Source organism: Cavia porcellus, unplaced genomic scaffold, assembly GCF_034190915.1.
Source record: "Cavia porcellus strain 051 isolate PalLab524CR breed Dunkin Hartley unplaced genomic scaffold, mCavPor4.1 scaffold_32, whole genome shotgun sequence".
Lineage (NCBI taxonomy): Eukaryota > Metazoa > Chordata > Mammalia > Rodentia > Caviidae > Cavia > Cavia porcellus.
The window spans coordinates 16,580,048-16,591,301 of NW_026947515.1; the positions used below are offsets into that span (position 1 = coordinate 16,580,048).

The window sequence follows — 11,254 nt, forward strand, 5'->3', positions numbered from 1 at the left end:
TCTCATCTAATGGCCTGGGCAGCCCTGCAGGGTTTTAGGGGTGCTGGGTGGGTGCTCCCTGGATGGGTGTTTCTCTAGAAGAGCAATCAGCAAAACACAGACCACAGCGAGGCTGCCTGATTTTGTAAACAACGTCTCATTGGAAGAGGTTGTTGGCTTGCAGATTGTCTATGGTTTCTTTTGAGCAGAGATGATGAAACAGGATTGAAGAGTTGTAATAACAGAAATAACATGGCCCTCAGCCTGAAACATTCACTGTCTCACCTTCAAAGAAAAGCTCCCCACTTTCTACACGAGGGGAGGAAGGGAGGCAGGAAGATACCGCTCTGATCTGCTTTCTGATTCGGAGACGGGATCCTGCTGAGCTTCCCAGGCCGGCCTCTTCCCCATAGCTGAGGTTGTAGGGGTGCTAACCCTAACCCTAACTTTTTTCTTTATTCCCTCTTGTCTCATTTTGTACAGCTTAAAATGTTCTCTCTTCAAGTTTACTCATCTTTTCCTCTGCCACACCCAGTCGACTTATCCCACACAGTGTGTCTGACCCCTACCCTACCCGGCATTGTATTTAGCTCTAGAAATTCAACTTGGATCATTATAAAGGGTTTTTATACTCCGTTAAACATGCTCAATCCTCTTTTTTTAAAAATTTTTTTATTTTTATTTTAAAGGGAGTAAAGTTAAACACACACACACACACACACAAAAAAAAAAAAAAAAAAACAGAACAAAATAGGACATAAGAAAGCAATGTAAGAGATATAAATTTCAAAGCTAGACGACCTGAGATCTTCACTATCACATGGTCTCTTGTTTTCTTCCAAATAATTGTCCATGTATTCACATACAGAAAGTTCATACAAAACAATATAGTATAAAGCTGATCCAAACTGAATGAGGAAGGTGTTTTAGATCCCCAAAACAGACAACAGGGAAGTCACTAAGGGCTGTTGTAGAGTCTCTCATTCTCTTCAAAATAGCTGTCCATACTTTCATGTATATTGAAGTTCAACAAAACAAAACAGGCAGGTGGGGAGGGGTTGCTTGGTTTCCCGGTGCTCCAGGTCCCAGCATGGCTCGGGTCCCAGTTAACGCCAGTGGCTCCCATCCTGGGCCACCACAGCCTGCCACATTCACAGCTGCTCCCGGGGGTGGGGGTTACTTCAAGCTGTTTCTTTCTAATGAATTGACCATTTCACTGCCCAAGTTCTGAAATGGCCAACAGAACATAGAAAGATATCTCTTTAGACTCCTGCTTGAAGCCACCAGCATCAGGAAGCTGCTGGCCTTGATTCAGGGCCAGAACATGCTCAATCTTCTGCTTTCTTCTTGGATAAGCTGTAGGATAGGTGTGATAGTAGTGGTTTTCTCATCTGCTAATTCTACCATCTGCATCATTTTAAATCTGCTTCTATTGTTCTCCTCAATATGGGTCATATTTTCTTTGCATGCCTGATAATTTTTGATGGGCTAACCGACTGTTGCTGTTAGTTATACATTTACCCTCACTCAGCTCCAAATCTGCCCTTCATTGCCTGCCCGGGAGAATTGAGCAGGGCCCTGCAGGCCTTTTTCTTTTTAGGAAACTTGGTGAGTGTAAGGCCTAGGCCAAGCGGACTTCTCTTCCTTGCCACGCTGTGCTTCTGTTGCTTTCTCGCTTATTTCTGGTTGCTGGAGGAGTGTGGAGGACCCCCAAAGGTCCGGCCTCTGTTAGCAGAATCTCCACTGACAGCACCCACTGGTGTCAACAGCTGCCCTCTAGTGGATCCTCACAGGCCGCATGATGGTTGGTTTCCCGGCTTCCGCTCATCTGCAGTCTGATTTCCTCTTCTGTCTTAACCTTGGTTCATTGCACTTGGACCTGACCTGGGACTTTTCCTCCCGCCCAGCAGCTGAAGACCAGCTCTGCTTTGGGAAACCCAGGGAACTCAGTTACCCAGGGCGCTGCAATCTTTCCTTCTCCAGTGAGGTCTGAATTCTGGCCTTGGGTATTCTCTTTCAGTCCCAGGATACACTTCAGAGGCATCTTTGCCCATGTATAGTTAATCCTCTTTCCTAGTGAATAATTCTTTATATTAAATTTTCTCTTGTTTGATTTCTTTCCCCTGACCGGACCCTGAATGCTATAGACACTGAATTTTACCTTACTAGGGTCTAAATATTTTCATATTTCTATAAATATTTTTGAGCTTTGTTTTGGGATGCAGTTAAGTTGCTTTAGAAAGAGTACAAACTAAAAATATAAAAAATTTAAAATTAAAAAAATTTTTTAAAAAAGAAAGAGTTCAAACTCTGGCCCTGATTCAAGGCCACAGTGGCTTCCTGATGCTGTTGGTTTCAAGCAGGAGCCTAAAGAGATGTCTTTCTATGATCTGTTGGCCATTTCAGAACTTGGGCAGTGAAATGGTCAATTTATTAGAAAGAAACAGCTTGAAGCACCCCCCCCAGCATTTACTGGGACCCACGCCATGCTGGGACCTGGATCACCAAGAAACCAAGCAGCCCTTCACCTCCTGCCTGTTTTGTTCTGTTGAACTTCAATATACATGAAAGTATGATCAACTATTTTGAAGCGAATGAGAGATTCTACAACAGTCATTGGTGACTTCCCTGTTGTTTGGTTTTGAAGCCCTAAAACGCCTTCCTCATTCTGTTCGGATCAGTTTTATACTATGTTGTTTTGTACGAATTCTCTGTATGTGAAGACATGGACAACTATCTGGAAGAAAACAAGAGACAATATGATCGTGAAGATCTCAGGTTGTCCAGCTTTGAAATTTTTATCTCTTACATTGCTTTCTTATGTCCTGTTTTGTTCTGTTTTGTTGTGTTTAATTTTACCCCCTTTAAAATAAAATTTAAAAAAAAAAAGAGTTCAAGCCATTTTAGGCTTTCTGGTAAGCTTCATTACCTGGGACCAGGGCAGTGTTTAGGGCTAATGTTTTTCCCTTACTTTTGAGGATGAAAAATAAACCTCCTGGTCAGGCTTCCCAGTGATGCTGCATGAGTTACAAGGTCTTCCACTCTAGTCAGTCAAAACAGGAACTGTTTCTGTTCTGGTGGGAACAGTGTTCTGTTTGTATTTGGGGTTTTAAGACAAGGTCTCACTGTGTAGTTCAGGTTGGCCTCGAACTCAGAAATCTTCCTGCCTCAGCCTCTAGAATGCTGGGTTTACACCATGTGCACCACCAAGCCTGGCTGATTCTGTGTTTAATGGGGGCTCATTCTATGCTTCCGCCGGGGGATTTAGCTCAGCGGCATATGTGCCTGCCTTGCAAGTGTGCAGTTGTGAGTTTGATCGCAGTACCAAAAAAAATTATCATTCTCTCCTGTCAAGACAACACCTTGCTGTAAACTAGAGGGAAAACATGTTGTCCTCACATGGCCAAAGGGGCAAGAGACACACAGACATCCTAAAAGCATGGCTTTGTTTTGGGCTGCTTTTCTGTTTTGTTTTGGTTTTGTGCGTGAGGACTGGTGACTGAGCCCAGGCCCTTCACACTGCGCTATAACCCAAGCCCCTTTTAAACTTTGAGACAGTTTCGCTAACCTGCAGAACTGGGCTTGAGTTTATAGCCCTCTTACCTTAGCTTCTCAAAGTGCTGGGATTACAGGTGTGTGCCACTGTGCTTGGCTCCTCAAACTCTTTTATCAGAACGTTAATCTTATTCGTGAGACAGAACCTCATGACCTAATCATGTCCTAAAGACCTACCTCTTACTACTATGGCTTTGGGACTAAGCTTCAACACATATTCTGGAGGGACATGAACATTCAAACCATAACAGGACTGTGTCTTTTAAACATTATTTAGGCAAGGTGTGTAGCTCAGTCTTAGAACACTTGTCTAGCAGGCTCAAGGTTCTGGATTTGATGCCCAGCCCTGGGGGAAAAACAAAAGCAAACATAATTAAAAGGCACTCATACATATATCATAATAACATTTTAAACACTTGCTACTAGCTGTGCATGGTGGTACATCCTTGTAATCCCAGCATGCTAGGAGGCTGAGGCAGGAGGATCACCAAGTTGGAGCCCAGCCTGGCAACTTAGCAACTCAGCAAGACCTTGTCTCAAAATTAAAAATAAAAAAAAATGGCTAGGGATGTAGCTCAGTAAAAAGAAGGTCCTGGGTTCAATTCCCTGATATTGAAAAGAAAAAAGAAAAAAAAATTGTTGCTAGTCATAGCTCCGATGTGGTAGATACTGTTTTAAGGGTTTTGTGTTTCACACAGAGTAGATCACTGTACTTAAAAGTAAATAAGCAGTTATATTAAATAACCTTCACAACGGCGCTGTGAGGCAGGTACTAATATCATCTTCATTTCACAGATGAGGAAAGGGAGCGCAGAGGCGCGGCAGTCAGGAGGAAACCCACCGTCCAGCCCTGGGACCAGCAGACCTCTCAGACCCTGTCCTCTCTCAAGTTACCTCTGGCAACCAGGTGTTGGGTTTTCTCTAAAACTAGCGGTAATGCTGGGGCAAGTGGGCTTCTCTCCAAAGACTGGACACAGTAGAGACAAGTTGTCACCAAGGCTTTCCCTGAACGGAGGGTAGCTAAGAGGATGGGCTGCTGCTCGCATCAGGTCAGGGACTGGTCATAGCCAATGGCTGAGTCTGGTTCCTTACCTGAGAACGACATGAGACGTTACCCAGTTGGGTTACCCACCAATCCCACCGGCGGAGATGACTCTTGATTTGGAAGCCACCTAGCAGATGGCCCAACAGCCACACTAAAGAACTCTACACCCTCAGTTTAAACTTTTCGGAATTTTTGACCAAGAGTAGTTACTTAGTTTTGCCACGAGGTGGCGCTAGCGTACCGGATAGCAAACCATAATTGGGAGGAAGGTGTTGACACTGTGCCCTTGAAGAAGAAAATCTAAAATTGTACTGATATTGGTTGACCAAATCTCAATTTTCTTCCTATTTTATACCTTCCAAATTTTCTACAATGAGCTTGCATTACTTTCACAGCAGCAGACTAGGAGAGGGCAGTGGTAAGAAATCACCACTTATTGGTAAACTTACTTTCTTATGTTAACTTTTCACAATTATTCTTTAATGGTTATAATGCTATGGTATGTGTCTTAATTACTTTTCTTGTTGCTGATACAAAATGCCTGACACCCAAAGTTAAAGGAAGGAAGGTTTATTTGGCTCACAGTTTGTAGAAGTTTCAGTCCCTAATTGGCTGGCTCCAAGGAGTGGTGCCAGAGGAGCACCAGTTCACGGTGGCAGCACACAGCAAAAGCAACAAGGGAGAGTGAAGACGCTTTCTGTCCCTTATATTGTGTGCAGCTTACCCACCCAGGGCGGGTATAGCACCCACACCCATAATCCTAGCTCTGGACATGAATCAATCACAAACTCAGCTGCCTCTGAAAAGTCTGCCTCCCATACTGTACAAGGCTTCGGGGTACATCTAGACACAAACCATAACAGTATGCATATTTATCTTTTAAAAACTTGCTAGTATAATAATTCTCTATTGTATTACAAATTTGTCATAAACACATGTTTATTGCTACACTCTATACAGTGACCATAGATTCAGGACTCACTTGGACCCAGGCAAATGTATCATTTTATGTGCATTTTGACTTAGTTCTCACATGATAGTGCTTCTGCCATGGATTGGGTGCAGTTAGTAACATAGTTTATACCTGTCCATAAAATGATGCTTTGAGAAGTTCATTATCATGACTTAATTATCCACCTACTATGTTCAGTTAATTTAATGTCCAACATCATTATTACCAATAACAGAGAAAACATCTCTTTGTAAAAAGCTTTTTCTGAATTCAGGAAATATGACTAGAAGTAAACTTTTCCAGTCTAAATTTTTTAAAGATTCTTTATAAATAGTGAAAAAGATGAAAAAATTTTAGGAACTGACTTCTGATTGGATACTTTATATAAAGGAATTTTGTTAATTTCTCTAGGTATGCTAATGGCACCGTGCTTATGTGTTTTAAAGAGCCTTCACCTAGTAAAGTACATCTACAAGTGAGATGATATCTGGAATTTTTAAAAAATAATTCAGTTGCGAGAGGCTAAGAGACTAATGAAAAAGGTGAGCATGTGTTGCTCATTGATAATGCTGGGTTGTGCCTACACAGGTATTGATCCACTAAGCTCTCTGCTTGAGTTTGTATTTGAAAGTGTCTATGATGAAATCTAAGGGGGAACTATAAAAAATGGTCTTCACCTTGAGACCATAATGTTAAGTGACGTAAGTCAGACACACAGTATCACATGGCTTCTCTTGTATGAGAAACCCAAAGTAGTAAATAATTTAAAGAGCAAAATGCAAGATGCACCATAGGAAACAGGGAGATAGAGCTTTTGCAAATGGGAAGGGGATCTAGAGGTGGGCAGAATGGGAGGGGAAAGAAAAAGAACTAAGATGGGTTACGTGTACCATCTCCTCACATGAATGATCATTGTGTACTGCACACATGCGCTGATAAAAAATAAAAACAAGCAAACAAATGATCTCATAGTCTACAGGAGAAGATATCCCCATGGCCCCTATTTTGCCTAATTAGTGAGAAATCAGACAAAAAGAACTGTCAGGGACACTTTAGCTTAATCCCCTGGCCCTGTTAAACAAGTTAAATTCTTCCTAAAATCAATCAATTTTGTTGTACTAAGACTTATTTTTGAATAGGATTATACAGCTAGCAAAGATCTAGATATCTGGTCCTTATTCTTTGAAGGCTCTGAGAATGCTTTTCTAAATTATAGTTAATATACTTATAAATTTAGATACCTATATATTCTAGTCATGATACAGATTTTGTTAAATTTCTGGAAATTTCCAGAGTTCCCTTTCATAGCAGAGAAACTCACCTACTGTTTTAAACTGAAAAAGCAAAATGTTTCGTGTTTGATGGAAGGAGCCGAGCACTGAACATTTGGAGCCTGTCCACTGGGGAGGGTCACAAGCGTCAGAAGGACAGGGAGATCGCCTGGCACTTTACGAGGGCACACACATCTTGCTTTTACTTGTGCCCACCCCTCTTTATCCTCCGATCAGCACCTGCTTTCTATCCACACTGCCACATCCTCTCCCCAGACCCTGCCCTCACCTGGCCGACTCAGCCCGCAGGGGCAGCTGGCTCGGCGCGTCGTCCAGTGCGGTGCAGCCTGAACTCAAAAGGGGAAGCGGGGCAAAGCTGTGGGGAACACTGGGCCCCTCTCATAGATCTTTCTTTTTCCCTCAGAGCCTTCAGGGAAAGCAGACCTGAGCACACCTCCTCCCTTGCTTTCCCCAGATTTTGCATTGATACAAGAATTTCTACCTATTCTTATATTTTCCATGTGACCTAGAAAAAGAGAGGCTTCACTTTCTTAAACAAATAGTGTCATGGCCAGATGTGGTGGCTCACGCCTGTAATCCTAGCAATCAGGAGGCTGAGGCAGGAGGATTGTTGCGAGTTCGAGACCAGCCTGGGCTACAAAGTGAGCTCAAGGCCAGCCTGAACTGCATAGAGAGACCCTGCCTCAAAAAGACACTCACACAAAAAATAGTGTCACAGCAGGGTTTTATGCTGTTCGGCTGATGTCCAAAATAAAGCCATCGCAGTCACTGCCCCGTCCTACCCCTGTAGGGAGGGAAGGTTTTTGACTTTTTCCCGAATCACAGAAACTTTATCCTAAGTATTCATACAGAAGTGGGCTTTTCCTTTTCTCCCCATCATGGGCCGCTCTGTTCCCTCTACAGGACTTGTCAGTTTGTAGCTTTTGAGACATAGAAAGAAGTGGCGTGTTACACCATCGTGGTGCAAGAACATAAACTGTCACTCCGCAACTTGAACCCAAAACACCTCCACTCACGGTGCAGGAAACGTTTCGTTTCTTTCCTTCCTGTTGAGAAGCCTGGAGTCACACAGGATGTTTCCTAACTCCACCTGTAGGTTTGTGAGAGTGAAAGGGATTTCCGCGAGCTCAACAGGCCTCGCAGAGAGATCGGTGCCTTCTCTTAGTGGATGTCAAATGACCTTTGAGGGCCTGTGACAGCCTAGTCTTGGAGAAAGGGAAGAACAGAGCTGCTCCCTGCCCTCCTGGAGATCACAGAGCCAACAGCTGCTTGAATCGCTCTTTCACTGGGTGCCAAAAAAAGCAAAAGATACACAGAGGGGGCCTGGGTCACTCTCAGTTTACAACCCAGTGCCAAAGGAAAGTTTGCCAAAGTGACAGGCTTGATTCATTTTTGGAAGAAGGAGAATTTAATCCTTGCCAAGTCTGGAAAAGATGAAAGAGATCTGAGGAGGAGGAAGTGGATGATGAGGAAAAGCCTGGATTTGGTACGGATTGAGGTCCAGGAGGGGCTGAGGTTTCAAGTTGTTCCTTGGGGCCGTCTTTGTCAGCATAAAGGTTAAAGAGAATTATAAGAGATTCATGGATTCTGCATGTTCTTGTAGAACATGTTCTACAAGTTCTTGAAAAGGTCACTGAAGTGCAATCCTAGCTGCAAGAGAGCCTTGTGTGATGCTGGCCGGGCCCGATAGTCATGTCCTTCCGACAACAGCCAGTAGGTCACCTCCACAGGTCGTTGCCTACTGTGAGCGAGGCTTCCCAGCTCTTTGCCCACAGGCAAGAGCCTTGCAAATGAGTACCAAATCTTACCAGGCATTTTATTTTTTTGGCACCCAACTTTTCTCTGTTGCCCAAACACTGTTAGAACAGCAGTCATGGAAATTGAGAAGAGAAACAGAAACACCAGCTCTTTTCTCGAACTTCTTCTGATTGGAGATGTTTTGTTTTTCCCATTTCTAACTTGTATACAAGATGTACAAGAAGAAGAGAACAGGTCTCTGGGGACGTTGTTTGGTGATTATAGGGGACATACCGTAGCCTGCCCTGGCCAGCACTCCACTCCTGCACGTCCTGGCACCAGCAGGCAGGTGGACACCCGTGTGAAACAGAAAGAAATGCGTGACCCATCTCTTGTCCCATCTTGGTCTGGAGAGAATAGGCCAGACCAAAGGCAATGAGGCTCGCATGAGTTTCGAGGTGGCCAACAGATGCTCTATGAGAAAAACCGACAGCAAATTTAATTAGAAGTCTGACTGCTTTTGTGGGCGATTCATGAATCAAGACAGCTTCCAGTCTACAAAATAGACTGAGCAATAGCACAGTAGGGTTTTGTAAGATGAGAACAAGGAAACAGAACAATAAGGAAAAGCTATTATGTAATATTAGGTTACTTCAGGTTACTTTTATCCACAAGGGTTGAAGCACAGGAGCTCTTTATTAAATTGACTCAGGTAGACCAGGATTTTCTGTTTTCAGGAAAAACTGGTCTGTTTGGGGAATCTGTCTGCTTCCCTGAAGCTTCATGTTAATTATGTGGTATTTAGCCTGAGTGACTCCACATTGGTTTGGACTGGTCTATCGGGTCCTGGTTCGGGAGTTCCATCCCTAACTATGGCCACTTGTAATTTTTAGCAGAGAGAGGGTGTGTGCACAGAGCCACAGGTGTGCAGCCTTGCACCAGGAAGGTGAGGGAGGGGCATGGCTCTGGTTGGCTGGATCCCGATTGCCAGAAAAAGAGGGCAAGGTCATTAGGCAGGTGGGGAAGATGCTGGGCAAAAGCAGGAGGAGAGGGAAAGTGAGTTTACTTGGGACATATAGGCTTGAGAAGCAGGCTCAAGCATGGAATTAAAGTTGGGCATTGGTGCGTGACTAGAGTTCCAGCCACAGGTAAGGCAGGAGGATCACAAGTTCAAGGCCAGCCTGAGCAACTTAGAATTTGTCTCAAAATGCAATTATCGAAACACATCTAGGGATGTAACTTCCTGGAAGAGTAATTGCCTAACATGTTTTAAGAACTTAAATTCAATCCCCAATCCCACAAAAATTTAATTAAAGTGGAATTGGGTAATCATAAAGAGCCAGGTCACAGATGATGGTGGCTGTGGAGACACAGGGAAGCAGACAGACCTGAGATTGAGTTTGGATATGACCAGCCCAGGATTTCACTCATGGATTGGATGTGACCAGGAAAGGGTAAAATCGAGGACACCTCCTTGTCCTTGACCTGAATGAGTGAGTGGACAGAGGAGCTGTTGATAAGGTGGGCGTGGGAAGGGGCCAGGAGCTCCGCTGGAAGCGTTGTTGCTTAAAATGACTACCGCCATCCAAGGGGCACGTAGGTCAGCCTAGGAGATACCAGGAAGCCAGGGTTTTCTCCTGTGTTGCATAATGTATGAAAAGTGCACCATGGACAGGTCCTGGGATCCCTGACATTTACCATCACGATAGGCGCAAAAGCTTTGGAAAGCCTCTGACTCTTCCCACAGACTGCAGACGCCTGGCAGGCAGGGCTTGGGCACTGCTCCCTGCTCTGTCTCTCGCACCTTGCTGGGCACTTAGGGTTTAGTCTTTTCCGCTTGAATGGATGAATGAATGACATCAAGGCTCCTCCTGGCCTCTGCAAAGTAGGTGACTAAAGTCTGGGCCATGTACCTTTATCGCTTAATGAGTGATGTATGACTTATAGTCAGGAAGGACTAACTGCTCTCAGTAATGATTTGAGAGGTCACTATGATCGCTTAATGATGTAGGAGGCAAGGCAGGTGTAGAAGGTTAAGCAGGGAGCTGGAAACAGAAGGGAAGTGATTCCAATCTATCAATAAACCAGGCTTTCTTTGACCTTAGGCCAGCTACTTGATTTCTCCTTTTATTTATTTATTTATTTTTATCGGTATCAGGGATTGAACTTACGACCACACGCTTGCAAGGCAGGTGCTTATGCCGCTGAGCTAAATCCCCAGCCCCTACTTATTCCTTTTTAATGGAAATTATAGAGGTGATAGGCTTTGCTAATAAAAATAATTGTGGTATCCCTGTGACAAACAAAAGGCCCTAGTAAACCAGAGACTAAATATTTATTTCCAGAAGTAGTAACTGTTTGTGTCAGAAAGTTTAGCCAGGGACTTAGACACTGTGACAAAAGCCAGTCATTTTTCTTTCCTTTTCTTTGTTTTTAAAATATTTATTTATTTACTGTCAGGGTCTTGCTATGTCTTTCAGGCTGGCCTTGAATTCACTGTGGAACTCAAGTTGGCCTCAAACCTACAGCAATCCTCCTGCCTCAGCCTCCTGAATATTGGCATTACAGGCAAGCCCAGGCATTTTTCTACCCAGGAGCCCACTATAGGTCTTGGCCTGGAGGAGGGATAAGATAGCAAACATAGTTACATTTGTTTGTTCTTTGCCTGTGTGTCCCAGGGACCTGTTGGGAATG

At 43.9% G+C, this 11,254-nt stretch overlaps 2 non-coding genes across 2 annotated transcripts; one reads left to right on the forward strand and one right to left on the reverse strand.

Moving 5' to 3' along the window:
• Positions 1-1,163: 1,163 nt before the first annotated feature.
• Positions 1,164-1,300, reverse strand: LOC111755662 (small nucleolar RNA SNORA2/SNORA34 family). The gene has a single exon (XR_002790216.1). It is a non-coding gene; the product is annotated as a small nucleolar RNA SNORA2/SNORA34 family (small nucleolar RNA).
• A 989-nt stretch (positions 1,301-2,289) lies between these two features.
• Positions 2,290-2,428, forward strand: LOC111755661 (small nucleolar RNA SNORA2/SNORA34 family). Its single transcript, XR_002790215.1, has one exon. It is a non-coding gene; the product is annotated as a small nucleolar RNA SNORA2/SNORA34 family (small nucleolar RNA).
• Positions 2,429-11,254: the final 8,826 nt, after the last annotated feature.